Source organism: Vitis riparia, chromosome 19 (genome assembly GCF_004353265.1).
Source record: "Vitis riparia cultivar Riparia Gloire de Montpellier isolate 1030 chromosome 19, EGFV_Vit.rip_1.0, whole genome shotgun sequence".
Taxonomy (NCBI): domain Eukaryota; kingdom Viridiplantae; phylum Streptophyta; class Magnoliopsida; order Vitales; family Vitaceae; genus Vitis; species Vitis riparia.
Genome location: NC_048449.1, coordinates 25339305 through 25359549, shown reverse-complemented (window position 1 = coordinate 25359549; position 20245 = coordinate 25339305). Strand labels below are relative to the sequence as shown.

At 33.9% G+C, this 20245-nt stretch overlaps 1 pseudogene; it reads left to right on the top strand.

Moving 5' to 3' along the window:
• The first annotated feature begins 583 nt into the window (after positions 1 to 583).
• Positions 584 to 20245, top strand: part of LOC117908372 — a 31367-nt pseudogene continuing 11705 nt past the window's right edge.

The window sequence follows — 20245 nt, the reverse complement described above, 5'->3', positions numbered from 1 at the left end:
GTAAATTAGTGCATCTCCATGGACGAAGATCGCTTGCCTTACCAAGTGTTGGCTCAAGTGAATTGAAGGTGTTTTAAGTTAACTAAAAAGATAAAAACCATTAACGGGTCACACTTTCTCTTCATTAAAAACTAAAACAACAAAACTTCCAATTTATGCATGAGGAAACTTACCCGTCTTTCTTCACTCCAAGAGACAAAGAGCCTAGCCTCTCATCCTCTGAGAAAAAATCCTCAAGAGTTTGATTGGCTAGAAAGAAAACTAACTAGAAAACAAAAATATATAGGAAAAACAGAGCAAGTGCTCTATATTTTATATTTCTTCCTTATACAAAGGTTGTCTCCAAGAACAAGCTCCCGAGAGATTGTCTATGTTGTAAAGAAAATTACAACTATATATAAGGGGTTATTCACCCTTTGTTCTTACTTAAAGACTAAGGAATCCTATGATAGGTGGATTACAAGGAGAGTTTGGGGATTTAGACATCAAATATCTAAAGCAAAATATCTCAAAATGTCGGTCGGAAATATCGGGAAGCTTTAGGAGAATACCGCGGCACTGTGCAAAATCCGGGTAATCTGAAATGTCGGCCGCGGATGCTCTCCGGGTAAGTGCTATCAGAGGATCCGGACATGTCTGACAGGGGAAGTTGAAAAGCCTCCTCTCCCATCCGGCGTCAGGCGCCGGATGTGAATTATCCGGAGAAGATGGAACATTGGCCAGACAAAATTCCTCCCCAGGTGGAATGAGTTATGCCTGCGCGCCGCAAAGGGGAACCTTCTACGTGTGCAAGGTGTAGGGACCTCTCCCCCTGATGACACGGAGCGCGCATCGCTATCCAGAGCAACTCCATCCGGATTCCCCAAGAGGACACGAGTCACAATGCTATCCGGCGCAATTCCATCCGAATTCCCCAAGAGGACACACGCCGCAATGCTATCCGGCACAACTCCGGACGATAGCATATCCTATCCGGATATGTTGTCCGGATGGAAAACATTGACTAAAGTGACCAAGCCTTGCTACAGCCCACGTTCCGCAGCCCTCCGATGGTGTGTCTGGACTCCCTGTCCGGACATCTTTGCAGGGTAGACTGAAGGATCCCACACTCCTTACATTCCAAATTTGTTTATGGCAAAGGACTTCAAAGCTTCGGTTCTTCATGTTTCTGAGCTTTCCATTGCTCTGCCATGGATTCCAAAGAACTCTCCTCAATCTCGGAATGCTTTGGTGATCAAAAAGCTATCAAAACACCAAAACTTAACACAATTTGATTAAAATTGATTGCAAAGGTCCTTAATATGTTAATTGGGTTAAAAGGTGATAACTACTACTCAAAAGTGTTTAAAAGAGTTTAATTACAAGCTATGAAATAACACTTTTTGAGTAGTAATCAGTGGTTATGATACAAGAAATCATAGATATTACTTTGATTAAAATGGTATTAGCCATCAAACCATGAAAATTTTCTCACTCCATTTGAGTCAAATTTGGTTGCTCGCAAATATTTATGTTTGATTCTTGAAAAGTATTAAAGATTAAAAAACTAAATTCTAAAAAAAAAAAATTGTTTCATATTCAGTTTAACCATGCAAAATATAAAAGAAAATTAAATATAGTTACATTTCATTAAAAATTTATCAGTTTAATTTATGTAACCTTTATATAAAAAAATGAACTAAATAAATGAAATAAATTTAAAGTAGCATATAAATTATTTTTCTTAACACTTTTTTTCCTTTAATATTTTTCAAAAGCCAAATATAGTTTGAGATTCATGTAAAAGTTATGTTTTGTATCTTAAAGCTTCAAAGTGATTTAAAACTCAAAATAGAGATGATTTGTGATTAATCTAGAACTTTTGGTTGTTAAGACAATAGGTTATACATTTGATTTTCATTATGAATTTTGGATTCTCTTGAATGATTAGAGAAAATTATTAAGAGCCTTGAACTGGTTGGTTAATTAAATTGAGATATTAGTATAATTTACATTTTCCATATATGCTAAGTATATTGCACTCATATTGTTTGTATTTTCAAATATTCTAGAATAATCGGTTTTAATTAGTATTGAAATTCATAAACAATCTCATGTTTTGATAAAGATCATGTCCACCTAAAAATTTAAATTATTATTTGGTATCACACTCCAAAGAATCTATTGGCATTTCCTAACCCAACTTAGAGGATGCTTAATAAAGTGAGAAGGTGTTTAATAAAAACATACAAATGCATTAAGTATTTGTAGTAAAATAAGTTTTTTTGAATACATTTCCTTTTTGTTTTTTTGTTGAAAACATAAACTCTCTTGTAAATTATAGAAACTCTTATACAAAAACTATAAAATTATCTTATGTTCTTACAAACACTTCCAAATTTTAAAAATTTTGAAAAGTGTTTTTAAGAAAATTATTTTTAAAAATAAAAAGCAAGAAATGCATCCAAATGTAGTAATATTACTTAAATAAAAAAATTTAAAATTAATAAGTTAAATAATTTCATTAATTGAAAATGATTTGCTAATCTCATTGTTCAAAAGTTTTATAATTCTTATTAACTTTCTTTCACAACTATGAACTTTCTTTCAAAAGTTTATAAACTTTCAAAATTTTAGATAATTCTAATTTTTTAAAAAAAATTATTTATCATACAATCTTAATAAAGTTAAATAATAAGTTTAAGTCAAATAAATTCAACAAAATTCTTATTAAAGTCAACTTACATAACCAACTATTTAATTATCAAATGATGCTTAGTTAAATCAAATTATTGTACAAAATTCTTATTAAAATCATCTTACATTATTAAGTATTAAATTTTCAATCTCACCAAATGGAGCTTAGTTAAATCAAATAATAAGCAATAATATATCATTTGAAACCTCTAAAAACCATTTTGGCTTAATTTTGTATTAGCTTAGGGGTTCTTTGTTCTTTAAACCTAAGTCTTAAAGCAAGTTGATTTAAGATATAAGACATATATATATGTATATACATATATGTTATCACTTTTTTTTAAAGACAATTTTGTTTTAATGGAAAAAGTGAAATTTGTTCATTTTTACATTAATAAAAGAAATCACTTTATATATTATTTGTCTTTAAAATAATTTTTGTCTTAAAATCAAATCAAATTATCTCAAATTTAGGCAATTTGGACCATAAAAGAATTTACTATAAATTAATAAAGTTGCCATTATAAAAACCAAATATAATTGGAATAGATTCTATTTTTGTTCTTTTTCTTTTGTTTTTTTAATAGAATTTAAATCTAAAATTTTCTTATTATAAGAGATTTTAAAATAAAACTAAGATAAAGATTGCTTAATTTTTTACAAAATAAATACAAAAAATTTCAAAATCTAAACTAAAATTCTACCACTTATGGCCACTAATTTTGTATCATAATTCATTTTATTCTTAGTGCAATTAATTTTCATAAATTCCTATAAATTCATCATTTAACAATGAATAAAAATACTAAAATAATAAAAATTCAATTAAAAATGATTTTTTTATTCATCTTTTGAAATTTCAACCTCTTGTGGCACAACAAAACTAAAATAAACTACCATATATCAATTGTAATGAATTTTTTCTATGAAAATTCTAAAACATAATTTACACTCATCTAAATAGCTACAAGAATAAAAAAAAATTATTAATTTTAAAAAATAAAAGTTAGGATTTGATATTCTTTCCCAATTTAAAAATTTAAAACTTGATGAATTAAGCTTGATAATGAAATATATATTTCAATGACAAATCTATAAATTTAAAGATGCACCATATAGAGATAAGTCTTAACTTTCTAACATTTTCTTAGCAATCAAGCATAATTATAAACTTGATTATTATCTAATTACCAATTTCCTAACTAATTACATAAATAATAATTATATTATTTTATTTTTATAATATTTTGGGACATTTGAAAAATTGTTAAATTACTATTTTTAAAATTAAAGTGAGAAAATAATAATAATTAATTTTATGGATTTTTTTAATGTGTAAAATCACCATTCGACCTTCAGACATGAATAACAAACACTTTAACATTATTTTTATATGATTCTTTAAACTTATTTCACTTATTTTCCTCCATTATATAATGATTAAATAATTTTTAAATAAATAAATTTCTAATTAATTTTAGTTATATTTGGTTTTCTTTCATATTTCATAATGCAATTAAACATAAGAAAATCATTTTCAAAAACATGAAAAAGCATTCAACTCTATTTAGATATAGTCAAATTTAGATTTCTTTAGATTTTAGAGAGAAAAAAACTAGTGTTCTTAATGGATTGTAACAAACTTTAACTACCACAATTACTAATAAAAAAAATTAAAAAGTTGTTACTCTTATGGAAGTATCTCTTCATATGATTATAACAATTCATATGAATGAAAGTTTGTCACAAGATTTATTGCTAGAAATGAAATTATAAATATAATGTTTCTAATTTCATAATTAATCATAATTACATGCTTTTTTTAAAAAAAAAAAACTAAGGATAGAAGCATTGTATATAAATATTATCAAAAGAAACATAATTATTACAATGACAATTTCTCTTTCTTGAATACAAACCAACTATTATTTTTAAATTATTATTATTTTTCTTTTTTCGGTAATCAATTTCAAAAATTTTTCTTATGATTAGTAGTATTTAATTGTGGAACTTCATTCTATATTTAAAATTCTTTTGACTCTATTATTCATAATGGTTAATTAAGCACTTTCAATTATATGATTCTACCATTTATTAAGCTCTTTTTAATATATTATTTCTAATTAAATTTAGAGATCATTTGATTTTGATTTTAGGAAGGTTTCTAGTCTTTTTAATGCTTTAAAAATTTATATTTTAAGTATTAGAAATATTAGAAACACTCTTTTAAAAACACTACCCAATGCACTCTTAATGGTTTATTATTAAACTCTTTTCACTATAGAATTTCCTAATTGGCTGGTTTGAAGAAAATTGTTAAATTTTCAAATAAAATGCTAAAAAAAGTGTAAAATTACATTATCTCCTAATATTTTATTACAATTTTTAATTATATCATCTCACACTGCATAGTTTGAAGAAGATAAAGGAAATCTTCTGACTAATTGGTTAAGAAAAACATTACAATCAAATTATCTTCGTTAGGTCCATGCCTCAAAGAAAAAGTGAAAGTGTAGACCCCCTCTCACGAGACCAAAAGACTATTAGTTTTTTTTAGGATTTTTATAGCATGGGAGGAATGCTATATCACCACCCGGAGGAGCTGGCAGCGCACTAGAAATAAGTGGGGGGGGGGGGGGGGGGTCCCCTTTTCCCTACGCCCGGGAAATCAGCTGCGGAGACAGGGACGGCCATGCTCATGGTCAGGGACGGCCATGCTCATGGTCAGGGACGCCATCCTTGAAGCGTGGGATCGAGAGCAGAGGAGGGGGAGTAAGCTGGAAAGGATCTGAAGATCCATTCAGCAGGAGGCTCTTGGTCCAGGTATGCTTTTTTTTTTTTTTTTTTGTTTCCCCTGTTTTGAACTCCCCTCCCCTGTTTCTAATCACTTGTGGATTCCTTTGACACTTGAAGACCGCTTGTGCACTCTGTTTTCTATTTTGGGATGTCCTGAGTTTGGATTCATCATTGCATTTGTATTTATTCTTAGATGTCATGCCCGTGTTTTCTTCAGATTCCACCCAAACCCCTCCTATAGACATCTGTGGAATGGGGTGAGGCTTGGCAGCTTTCTTTTTTTTATATATGTACGTGCTCTGTTTTTCTTGCATCTATTTTCCTGTCAAGCCTTTTTCTTTTTGAGATGTTGAGCGCTGCACTTCACATGGGTCATCTGGACCGAGATGCTTCTGGAAAACTCAGGCCTCTTCCATAGATGTTGACTGCTTCACTTCCTTATTTTGGTTGTATTGGAGAGAAGCGCCAGGTTAGCAAAAGTGCTCTATTGAAAGCTGATCATAGCAGGGATGTGTTTCAATCTTTGATCAATGAAGTTGTATCCATTTTCTCTGAGAAAGGTCCCAATGAGGTCTCGAAATTCTTTGATTCTTTACAGCCTTTGATGATGGAAAATTTATTCTCAGAGGGTGTTAATGCCAGCTTGGGGGATTCTCCTTCCATTTCTAGGGAGGTCACACAAAATATCCAGAAAAGTGTTGTTGGACATATTCATCTAAGCAAGCCGCTGTTGCAAGATTTAAAAATTAAGTATGCAAGGAGCTCTCTGAAAGTGTGAAGAGTTCACTAATTCATCCCGGAAGAAGAAGAACGTTGATCTTTTCTTTAAGAAGATGATTCTACCTCTCAGAGAGTATTGCTCTCCCTGGTATTCCTATCAAAGCAAAGGGTCAGGCATGTCATGCTTGCTTTTCTCTTGGCAAGGCAACTGTGATGGTAATTTAGAGCAAGTTTTACGTATACCCGCTCACAATATTTGCCCAGTTCTGCTGTAGACTATCATCAGAGGTGGCTCTTGCGCTTGCATGGAGGGTGTAATCTGGATCAATCCAGATACCACGACTTGGATAAGAAAATTCTTGCAAAAGTCGGCATGGGGAGCTAGCCTTGGGCACGGATTCTTGAAAAAGTGGCTGTTGGACGAGAAAGGGGATGCATGGAAGACCGTCCATGGTGCTTTTCTTCCTATGTACTCAATACATCCCCTTGGCTGCCACTCACCACCTTTGCTCCCTCTTACCCATCCCAAACACCATGCTCCCATCACCCATGCCACTTGTGAGTAAGAGCACTAACCCGTGTCTCTCACTCTCTCTCACTGTTTGTTCTTCATTCAATGTCAATCCTCATGCACGCATGGCTTCATCAACTTTCACACCCCTCCCCATGCATACCCATGTTGACCGTCCACTATACCCCCCGCCACCTTTCCTCTCTCTAAAGACCACACCCATTTTCCACTTGCATATATGGAGTCTCGTTTGTCCAGCTGCCCACCAAACCTATGCTACGCCCATCTCCACAGGAATCCCAAAGCCATCACCTCTTCTCACTCTGCATCCTCCCATCCACGTACATGAGAACCATGCACACGCACCCTCCATCATCCAAAGTCACCCATACACTTCATATCCATTCCTCATTGCTTCATACCCATCTCCATGTGTATACTTATCACCCGTCTTCTACACCCCTCACCATTTTTTCTCTCACTACACCACACTTCATACCCATCAAATCTTCCATCACCACGTCCGTTTCATCTCATGCTCACCATCCACTCAAGCCACTCCACTAAACCCATCCCTCTCTCTACACCGAACCACTCACCCACTTTCCTTCAGGTGCCCCTCAAGTCCATTATTCTCACCTATGCATGGCTGCACATGGCCATGCATGGCCGTTTTGTATTCTTCATGCCATGCGTGAAGTCTTGTGTACCCGGACGCCCCAATCACCCCTCATACTCGCCTAACCCATATCTCATCCGTTCCTACACCCATCGTGCCCATTTCTTCTTCCACCTTCTACCCAATTTCATTGTCTATCCAATAAACCCTGATCAGTGGAGCAACGAAGATTAGATGATGGTCGTAAATCGAAGCCGTTTGTTTGAATTGTTTGGGAAGATGGCACAAGGACACTGGACAGTGCCGGAGTGGTGAGTTCTCTCTGGCCGTCATTCAAGCTGAGGAAATTTTTGGTGTTTCCAATATTCAGCAGGAGCCTCTCGATAATATTGACTTGGCGTCAAACGAGATATAGAAAAGCCCTCGAAAGACCGAAATTAAGGGGAACATCCGGGGCAATGGCAGCATCGGTTACCGTGTTTGATGTGGGCTTCAATCATCTCCAAGGCTCCTTGCCATCCGTCATTAACAAGATAAAGATCAAGACAGACTAGAACATAGCATGCATGGCAATGAGGCTTCCGTTTTGTGAACCCTACCAGTGAAGCCAAGCTCTCTAAATGCTCTTGCCTGCCACCTCGATACCTCAAAGAAAGATGAAGCGTTTGGTATTGAGTACCCACGGGATATCACTGATATAAAAGGTGACCAGGAGGCAGGAAGATTCGTTGTGCTGCACCTTCGTTTCGATAGAGAAATGGTTGCTCATCTGGTTTGAGATTTTAGTGGAGGGAACCTGGGAAATATTTTCCTAAGCGAGCTGTAAATTTCCATGTAGCAGAGGTTCTTCTTGCTCTCAAAAACCTTCTCATGCTCGAGATTGTTTGTCGTGACCTGGAACCAGAGAATGTCCTTATAAGGGAAGACTGGCACATTATGTTTTCTGATTTTTGACCTCTCTTTCCAGCACGCTGTCAGCTCAACACTGGTCAAGCCCTCTTCTTTTGGCACCAAATCCTTACAAAATGATCCAGTATATGGAGCCCAACCCACATGCGCTGGACCCTCTTGGATTCGGTCATCATATGTAGCCCTAACAACGCGCTTTTTCCCCTCGCCTGTTTTCAAACAAATCCATAAAAGACCAGAAACCCAAGAATAAAATTGGAAACTAAATGAGCCCATTGCCAGAGCTCTTTGCAGACCAACTAGGGCTCGCCCGATGTCATTTGTGAAGGCACATGGGTATATATATGCACCTGAAATCACCAAAGGCGAAGGTCATGGTGGCGTAGGGGACTGGTGGACCTTTGGAAATTCTCTATATGATCTATTCTATGGTAAGACTCCTTTTTAAAGGATCCGAGATTCGAGCCACCCTCTTCAATGTTGTGGGTCAGCCATTGCAATTCCCGGAGCCACCGGTGGTTAGTTTTTGGCAAGAGAAGTCCATCAGAGAGAGGTCATCATGTACCCACTCGGGCCGTTGGCAAGAATATCGCCTTCTTGGTCATCAAACGGACAGGTTTCACTGCCCAATACGTCTTGACGGTGGCTCCTAGTCAACCACTACATGGTGAAATACGCCACGAGATCGAGCCGCGAGTCCCATGTTGACCTCGAGGAGATCGATAGTTACAGTAGCTTCACTTTCTGAGGTCTATGGTCAATAATGAGGGCAGTGCTGATGAGGGCATTCAGGTTCGTGCCTGGCGTACCTAGTTTGACCTCGATGAGCTAGTGATAACGCTTAATGGGCACTATAAGAAGCATGGGTTATATGAGAAGCCAACCCCATCTGATGAAGAGTCCACCATTTCCGGCGCTAGTCAAACTGGACAGCAGCGTGAGTTTCAGCTGCGTTGGAGTTGGGGGCGCAGTGGCGCTGATTCAGGTCACTGGATGTATAGACGACATGTGGAGAAGGCGGCGAATGCTTGGACTCGCAAAGAAGAGCATCTTGAATTATGATTTTGATGTGGCAGCCCCAGACCCTAGTGATGCTAATACAGGAGGTGGAAAAGATAAGGGGAAGGGCCCATGACGTGCTGATGAACAAAGTGACAGCAGCTTATAATTCAGGCAATCCTGTGAGCCAAATTACCGATCTTGCCATTAACAATAAATCAGCACCGTTGACTCAAGAGTCCATTTGCCACCTATTCCATACCCCTACTGCATGGTTTGCATGGCCATTTCTGGGCCATATGACATTCTTGGATTTCTTTTTATTCGATTTTGAAAATGTTTTCTCAAATCCCATTTTGTAAATGTCTTTCTCAAAATCTTGATTTTCAAATAATTCCAAATCTTCATTCTTAGGATTTTTAGGATCACCCAAGAATCTCATTTTTTAATAAAACTTTGTTGTCGTCTTTCCTTTTGGCAAACAATTTCAACATCTCTTTTGTTTTAAAAATGTTTTGAAATAAGCAAGGATTTAATTCTGTAATTCCAAATGATGGAATTTACGGAATTAATTCATGCAAAAATTGAACGGGCTTTGGTGGGGGCCCCACATATATGATCTTGTGACTGATTGACCATTTGGTTGATTTATTTGCCATGCGTGTTTGATTTATTCTGTTCCTTGACATGCGTATAAGTATATGTACATATTCATTGTTCACTGATCCTGCTTCATGATAGCGCATTTGTCACTGGGGGTCCAGGTACGCACTCATTCTCATTGTGATTATTCTCTATGCATGCTCTTATTTTCATATGTGCAAGTTTGATTTGAGTATCCGCTGATTTCCTCATTGATTGCCATGTTAGCTTCATTTTATTAGTAGAGACCCGACTTTAGGGACTTAAAGGGGTGCTACGGTCTGTACCGTACCTTCCCGATAAGTAACTTGACCCCCGAACCCGACCCGGTTTTTTGTAGACCGCCTTTTCCAAAGTAAGGAGTCACACTTAGGGTTTTTCTTTCTTATTTTGTTTACCCTTTAAAAATAAAACAAAAATAAGTGGCGACTCCAAGTTAATTTTTTTCTTAATCAATAAAGATCATTTTTCGAAATCAAAATCGAGCTCACCATCGAGTGGGAAACGCATGAGCAGAAATGCGGGGTCCACAGAAAGTTTTATAATTAATTGGTTTATGGTTGAAAAGAAAAAATTATGTTTAATCCAAAGTAAAGAAACTTCTATAGTACATCTTCAAGAATCAATTAAAATTGATGTATTTATTTGATATTATACAAGAGTTAATTACATAATAAAAATTTAAAATTGGGTTGTTGTCCTTTTCGAATAAAATTCTTATTTTTCGTCTTTAAAATTGGAAAGGAGTTATAAATCCTCTATATATATATATATCAAGTTAAAAAAATGTAAATTTGAGGCACTAAAAATGGTTTATACCTCAATTTTTTTAAAAACAATTTTAAAATTATTACTTTTTCTATGTAAGTCTATAAAAATTCTCTTATTTATATAGAATTTTAAAAACAGAAAATAGGAATTGCATCCAAATGTACCCTTAGTGGTTTTATTTTGAACTTAAACTTGATATCCAAGTTCTCTTTAACTCATCAAAAGATTTTTTTTACACACTTCAAAAAAAAAAATTGATAAGTACTTCTAATCTTTTATTTTTGTACCATTAGAAATAACACTATGTGGTAAGTAAGTCCAACCAAGAGACTTAAATTCGAAATAATTTTATGGGAATACTTGCAATGTGATGTATCATACTTGCAATTTAACAGTTATATCTAAGCCTTCATTTCTATGCTTCATCAAATAATCTAATTAAAGGCTCAAAATAGTTTATTTTAATATGGGGTGTAACTCTTAAAAGCAATATTCTTGTCAATAGTTTTAAATTTTTGGTATCCTCCAATATCCTAACCAACTACTTTATCACATTGCCGAATTGAATATGTTATCAACATATTTATGACACCATGCTATTCCTTAACATTTAAAGGAAAGTTCCCATGTTAAGTACATGATGCTAACTGAAGTAGGTTATATAGATCATATTCTTTACATGTGGTAACAAAGTATGAATTATGTAGCTGAATGACTATAAGTATATCACAGGTTTTATATTTATTTTATATATTTTGAAAATGAATTTGGTATCAAATTGGTGGATTGTTATTTTGTTTAGAATAACCACACTCTCCATATGTTAGTTAACATTGAAAAGATATCTCTGATATTTACTAAATAAGATGAACGTGAATCTAAAAAATTTTATTGCATATATTTCATAAAAATTGAAAAAGAATTATAATATTAAAACTATTGAAATTGACTTCCAAAAGATTCATCCTTAGATTTCTATATATATAGTGCAAGACACTTGTAACATACTTGCATGAAAAACTTGAATCTTGCTATATGGAATTATCCCAATATTGACATAGAAACTAAAATATAAACCCTCTCAATTCACATTCAAATTTATAAATATTTTAGTTTCTTACATGATTATACTATCATATTAAAAAAAAAGTTGTTAGTATATTAAACAAATTGTGCCAACAACTATAAAATATGACAAAACACTATGACTTTTTTTAATCAATTAAAAAAATATGCATAAAAGAGTTGTCATCTACATTTGAAAGTTAAAAGCTTTCTATCAAAAACATGTTATTATATTTAATATATTTATCTAATAACACTACAAATCCTTAAGAAACGTTTTGAGCTAGAAAGGTATATATTGTTTACATATATAAATAATTAAAATCAACATGATAAGTCTCTTTGAATAATATTACTCTTAAAATTGACAATATAATTATCTCTTTTTTTTTAAACATCGATAAAATTATATTAGAAAATGTAATATTTCTCTCTCACAGGAGTTGATGGAGATTTATAAACGAATCATAATATAAATAAAATTTAAAGTTACTTAAAGATATAATTATCTTATATGAGATTGACATTGATATTATTAGAAGAGACTCATTCACTTCTTATATGTTTATAAAAAGAAAATTAAAAAATAATGTCTTTTAATAAATTATTATCAAATAATAGATATGGACTATAGATAATATCAAAAGAAATCAAACACAAAAGAATTTAATTAACATTAAATTACTTTTATAAAAGGATAATATGGTCATGTTTAAAAATTAAACCAAATCTTATTCAAACTTTTCCCTTTCTTTCTTATCTCTATAAAATCATTTGTGCTTTCATTATTTTATGCAAGTGTAAAATTCACCATTTCAAATAGAAAAAAATGAATTAAATAGTAAATAACACAAATAATATATTAAATATATAAATAGTGTTTTTTTTAGGGCCCAACTAACTAAACGACAATACTTAAAATGTCAAATTAATATTTTCTTTTCATGCTCTTCATTTTATCAATAATTAAAAGGATTATTAAAAATCCAAATAGTGTTTCCAAAGATGAGGACATAATCATGATTTAAGCAAATCTTAAAAAATATATAAATCATAAATTTATGAGATAAAGAGATTCTGCACAACGATCCAATTGTGGTAGAATCTTTTTGTACTAAGATATTTAAATTAAAAATTCACATTTCTATCCATTATAAGAAGGGTCTTGCTACGGTCCATACCCACTTTTTTGGGCTAATAAGATCAAGACACATGGCATGTAAAAATAATAAAAAATTAAACACAACCAATTCTTCAGGTCACCCAACCGGTTGCCATGGGAATTAATCCCATGCAACACACATTTTTACATTCATTACAATAACCAATTATAAATTCCTGTTTAATGTAATTATTTTGTTTGGGGAATTTTTTTTATGAAACAGAAAAATAAAGAGAAATTTGAAAAAATAAATTACAGTTTATTTATTTTTGTACTATAAAGTGATTAAACCCCACATAAAAATTAAATTTAAAATAAATAAATAAAATTATAAAGAATTTAGTGATATAATTTAGAAATTAAGGAAAAGTAAATTTAATTTATTTTAACATCAAATAATTTGTTGACAAAAATTTGACGAATATTTGAAGAGTGAAAAGCAATATAATTGGTTTATGAAGTTAAAAAAATAGGAAAACTAGAACTAAATTTTATAAAATATATATTAAATTAAAATTAAATTAGTTGTGTACTAATTATTAATTGAGAATATATGATTAAATTATTTCTTAGCTTTTCAAAAAAATTGGTTGAAATATTGAAAATACGAAAAAGGTATAATTACTAACAATATGGAAATCCAAACCCCTCACATATTTTTTCGGTAAATTTCCATTTTGAATTTTTCGATCCATTTCACACCCTCAAAATGTACTGAATTTTTGAGTATTTTTTGGATTTGGATTTTTCCGGAAATCATTTGACCACCTCCTAAGTGTAATGAACTTATTTAAACAATATCCAAGCCATATTAAGTTCCAAAAAAGTTTAAAAACTTCAAACAAGTGGAGAATCTGGAGGGTACGAAGCATATGAGAATTCCTCACATTCTTCGTACCCTTGTGAATTTTTTAGTATTTTTGGATTTCGATTTTTCCGGATATCATTTGACCACCTTCTAAGTGTAACGAACCTATTTAAACAACATCCAAGCCATATGATGCCCAAAAAATTTTAAAAACTCCAAAGAAGTGGAGATTGGGAGGGTACGAAGAATGTGAGGATTCCTCACATTCTTCGTACCCTTGTGAATTTTTTAGTATTTTTGGATTTCGATTTTTCCGGATATCATTTGACCACCTTCTAAGTGTAACGAACCTATTTAAACAACATCCAAGCCATATGATGCCCAAAAATTTTAAAAACTCCAAAGAAGTGGAGATTTGGGAGGGTACGAAGAATGTGAGGATTCCTCACATTCTTCGTACCCTTGTGAATTTTTTAGTATTTTTGGATTTCGATTTTTCCGGATATCATTTGACCACCTTCTAAGTGTAACGAACCTATTTAAACAACATCCAAGCCATATGATGCCCCAAAAATTTTAAAAACTCCAAAGAAGTGGAGATTTGGGAGGGTACGAAGAATGTGAGGATTCCTCACATTCTTCGTACCCTTGTGAATTTTTTAGTATTTTTGCATTTCGATTTTTCCGGAAATCATTTGACCACCTTCTAAGTGTAACGAACCTATTTAAACAACATCCAAGCCATATGATGCCCAAAAAATTTTAAAAACTCCAAAGAAGTGGAGATTTGGGAGGGTACGAAGAATGTGAGGATTCCTCACATTCTTCGTACCCTTGTGAATTTTTTAGTATTTTTGGATTTCGATTTTTCCGGAAATCATTTGACCACCTTCTAAGTGTAACGAACCTATTTAAACAACATCCAAGCCATATGATGCCCCAAAAATTTTAAAAACTCCAAAGAAGTGGAGATTTGGGAGGGTACGAAGAATGTGAGGATTCCTCACATTCTTCGTACCCTTGTGAATTTTTTAGTATTTTTGGATTTCGATTTTTCCGGATATCATTTGACCACCTTCTAAGTGTAACGAACCTATTTAAACAACATCCAAGCCATATGATGCCCCAAAAATTTTAAAAACTCCAAAGAAGTGGAGATTTGGGAGGGTACGAAGAATGTGAGGATTCCTCACATTCTTCGTACCCTTGTGAATTTTTTAGTATTTTTGGATTTCGATTTTTCCGGAAATCATTTGACCACCTTCTAAGTGTAACGAACCTATTTAAACAACATCCAAGCCATATGATGCCCAAAAAATTTTAAAAACTCCAAAGAAGTGGAGATTTGGGAGGGTACGAAGAATGTGAGGATTCCTCACATTCTTCGTACCCTTGTGAATTTTTTAGTATTTTTGGATTTCGATTTTTCCGGAAATCATTTGACCACCTTCTAAGTGTAACGAACCTATTTAAACAACATCCAAGCCATATGATGCCCCAAAAAATTTTAAAAACTCCAAAGAAGTGGAGATTTGGGAGGGTACGAAGAATGTGAGGATTCCTCACATTCTTCGTACCCTTGTGAATTTTTTAGTATTTTTGGATTTCGATTTTTCCGGAAATCATTTGACCACCTTCTAAGTGTAACGAACCTATTTAAACAACATCCAAGCCATATGATGCCCCAAAAAATTTTAAAAACTCCAAAGAAGTGGAGATTTGGGAGGGTACGAAGAATGTGAGGATTCCTCACATTCTTCGTACCCTTGTGAATTTTTTAGTATTTTTGGATTTCGATTTTTCCGGAAATCATTTGACCACCTTCTAAGTGTAACGAACCTATTTAAACAACATCCAAGCCATATGATGCCCAAAAAATTTTAAAAACTCCAAAGAAGTGGAGATTTGGGAGGGTACGAAGAATGTGAGGATTCCTCACATTCTTCGTACCCTTGTGAATTTTTTAGTATTTTTGATTTCGATTTTTCCGGAATCATTTGACCACCTTCTAAGTGTAACGAACCTATTTAAACAACATCCAAGCCATATGATGCCCAAAAAATTTTAAAAACTCCAAAGAAGTGGAGATTTGGGAGGGTACGAAGAATGTGAGGATTCCTCACATTCTTCGTACCCTTGTGAATTTTTTAGTATTTTTGGATTTCGATTTTTCCGGAATCATTTGACCACCTTCTAAGTGTAACGAACCTATTTAAACAACATCCAAGCCATATGATGCCCCAAAAAATTTTAAAAACTCCAAAGAAGTGGAGATTTGGGAGGGTACGAAGAATGTGAGGATTCCTCACATTCTTCGTACCCTTGTGAATTTTTTAGTATTTTTGGATTTCGATTTTTCCGGAATCATTTGACCACCTTCTAAGTGTAACGAACCTATTTAAACAACATCCAAGCCATATGATGCCCCAAAAAATTTTAAAAACTCCAAAGAAGTGGAGATTTGGGAGGGTACGAAGAATGTGAGGATTCCTCACATTCTTCGTACCCTTGTGAATTTTTTAGTATTTTTGCATTTCGATTTTTCCGGATATCATTTGACCACCTTCTAAGTGTAACGAACCTATTTAAACAACATCCAAGCCATATGATGCCCCAAAAAATTTTAAAAACTCCAAAGAAGTGGAGATTTGGGAGGGTACGAAGAATGTGAGGATTCCTCACATTCTTCGTACCCTTGTGAATTTTTTAGTATTTTTGGATTTCGATTTTTCCGGATATCATTTGACCACCTTCTAAGTGTAACGAACCTATTTAAACAACATCCAAGCCATATGATGCCCCAAAAAATTTTAAAAACTCCAAAGAAGTGGAGATTTGGGAGGGTACGAAGAATGTGAGGATTCCTCACATTCTTCGTACCCTTGTGAATTTTTTAGTATTTTTGGATTTCGATTTTTCCGGATATCATTTGACCACCTTCTAAGTGTAACGAACCTATTTAAACAACATCCAAGCCATATGATGCCCCAAAAAATTTTAAAAACTCCAAAGAAGTGGAGATTTGGGAGGGTACGAAGAATGTGAGGATTCCTCACATTCTTCGTACCCTTGTGAATTTTTTAGTATTTTTGGATTTCGATTTTTCCGGATATCATTTGACCACCTTCTAAGTGTAACGAACCTATTTAAACAACATCCAAGCCATATGATGCCCCAAAAAATTTTAAAAACTCCAAAGAAGTGGAGATTTGGGAGGGTACGAAGAATGTGAGGATTCCTCACATTCTTCGTACCCTTGTGAATTTTTTAGTATTTTTGGATTTCGATTTTTCCGGATATCATTTGACCACCTTCTAAGTGTAACGAACCTATTTAAACAACATCCAAGCCATATGATGCCCCAAAAAATTTTAAAAACTCCAAAAAGTGGAGATTTGGGAGGGTACGAAGAATGTGAGGATTCCTCACATTCTTCGTACCCTTGTGAATTTTTTAGTATTTTTGGATTTCGATTTTTCCGGAATCATTTGACCACCTTCTAAGTGTAACGAACCTATTTAAACAACATCCAAGCCATATGATGCCCCAAAAAATTTTAAAAACTCCAAAGAAGTGGAGATTTGGGAGGGTACGAAGAATGTGAGGATTCCTCACATTCTTCGTACCCTTGTGAATTTTTTAGTATTTTTGGATTTCGATTTTTCCGGATATCATTTGACCACCTTCTAAGTGTAACGAACCTATTTAAACAACATCCAAGCCATATGATGCCCCAAAAAATTTTAAAAACTCCAAAGAAGTGGAGATTTGGGAGGGTACGAAGAATGTGAGGATTCCTCACATTCTTCGTACCCTTGTGAATTTTTTAGTATTTTTGATTTCGATTTTTCCGGATATCATTTGACCACCTTCTAAGTGTAACGAACCTATTTAAACAACATCCAAGCCATATGATGCCCCAAAAAATTTTAAAAACTCCAAAGAAGTGGAGATTTGGGAGGGTACGAAGAATGTGAGGATTCCTCACATTCTTCGTACCCTTGTGAATTTTTTAGTATTTTTGGATTTCGATTTTTCCGGATATCATTTGACCACCTTCTAAGTGTAACGAACCTATTTAAACAACATCCAAGCCATATGATGCCCCAAAAAATTTTAAAAACTCCAAAGAAGTGGAGATTTGGGAGGGTACGAAGAATGTGAGGATTCCTCACATTCTTCGTACCCTTGTGAATTTTTTAGTATTTTTGGATTTCGATTTTTCCGGATATCATTTGACCACCTTCTAAGTGTAACGAACCTATTTAAACAACATCCAAGCCATATGATGCCCCAAAAAATTTTAAAAACTCCAAAGAAGTGGAGATTTGGGAGGGTACGAAGAATGTGAGGATTCCTCACATTCTTCGTACCCTTGTGAATTTTTTAGTATTTTTGCATTTCGATTTTTCCGGAAATCATTTGACCACCTTCTAAGTGTAACGAACCTATTTAAACAACATCCAAGCCATATGATGCCCCAAAAAATTTTAAAAACTCCAAAGAAGTGGAGATTTGGGAGGGTACGAAGAATGTGAGGATTCCTCACATTCTTCGTACCCTTGTGAATTTTTTAGTATTTTTGGATTTCGATTTTTCCGGATATCATTTGACCACCTTCTAAGTGTAACGAACCTATTTAAACAACATCCAAGCCATATGATGCCCCAAAAAATTTTAAAAACTCCAAAGAAGTGGAGATTTGGGAGGGTACGAAGAATGTGAGGATTCCTCACATTCTTCGTACCCTTGTGAATTTTTTAGTATTTTTGCCTTTCGATTTTTCCGGATATCATTTGACCACCTTCTAAGTGTAACGAACCTATTTAAACAACATCCAAGCCATATGATGCCCCAAAAAATTTTAAAAACTCCAAAAAGTGGAGATTTGGGAGGGTACGAACAATGTGAGGATTCCTCACATTCTTCGTACCCTTGTGAATTTTTTAGTATTTTTGCATTTCGATTTTTCCGGATATCATTTGACCACCTTCTAAGTGTAACGAACCTATTTAAACAACATCCAAGCCATATGATGCCCCAAAAAATTTTAAAAACTCCAAAGAAGTGGAGATTTGGGAGGGTACGAAGAATGTGAGGATTCCTCACATTCTTCGTACCCTTGTGAATTTTTTAGTATTTTTGGATTTCGATTTTTCCGGATATCATTTGACCACCTTCTAAGTGTAACGAACCTATTTAAACAACATCCAAGCCATATGATGCCCCAAAAAATTTTAAAAAGTCCAAAGAAGTGGAGATTTGGGAGGGTACGAAGAATGTGAGGATTCCTCACATTCTTCGTACCCTTGTGAATTTTTTAGTATTTTTGATTTCGATTTTTCCGGATATCATTTGACCACCTTCTAAGTGTAACGAACCTATTTAAACAACATCCAAGCCATATGATGCCCCAAAAAATTTTAAAAACTCCAAAGAAGTGGAGATTTGGGAGGGTACGAAGAATGTGAGGATTCCTCACATTCTTCGTACCCTTGTGAATTTTTTAGTATTTTTGCATTTCGATTTTTCCGGATATCATTTGACCACCTTCTAAGTGTAACGAACCTATTTAAACAACATCCAAGCCATATGATGCCCCAAAAAATTTTAAAAAGTCCAAAGAAGTGGAGATTTGGGAGGGTACGAAGAATGTGAGGATTCCTCACATTCTTCGTACCCTTGTGAATTTTTAGTATTTTTGATTTCGATTTTTCCGGATATCATTTGACCACCTTCTAAGTGTAACGAACCTATTTAAACAACATCCAAGCCATATGATGCCCAAAAAATTTTAAAAACTCCAAAGAAGTGGAGATTTGGGAGGGTACGAAGAATGTGAGGATTCCTCACATTCTTCGTACCCTTGTGAATTTTTTAGTATTTTTGATTTCGATTTTTCCGGAATCATTTGACCACCTTCTAAGTGTAACGAACCTATTTAAACAACATCCAAGCCATATGATGCCCCAAAAAATTTTAAAAACTCCAAAGAAGTGGAGATTTGGGAGGGTACGAAGAATGTGAGGATTCCTCACATTCTTCGTACCCTTGTGAATTTTTTAGTATTTTTGATTTCGATTTTTCCGGATATCATTTGACCACCTTCTAAGTGTAACGAACCTATTTAAACAACATCCAAGCCATATGATGCCCCAAAAAATTTTAAAAACTCCAAAGAAGTGGAGATTTGGGAGGGTACGAAGAATGTGAGGATTCCTCACATTCTTCGTACCCTTGTGAATTTTTAGTATTTTTGGATTTCGATTTTTCCGGATATCATTTGACCACCTTCTAAGTGTAACGAACCTATTTAAACAACATCCAAGCCATATGATGCCCCAAAAAATTTTAAAAACTCCAAAGAAGTGGAGATTGGGAGGGTACGAAGAATGTGAGGATTCCTCACATTCTTCGTACCCTTGTGAATTTTTTAGTATTTTTGCATTTCGATTTTTCCGGATATCATTTGACCACCTTCTAAGTGTAACGAACCTATTTAAACAACATCCAAGCCATATGATGCCCCAAAAAATTTTAAAAAGTCCAAAGAAGTGGAGATTTGGG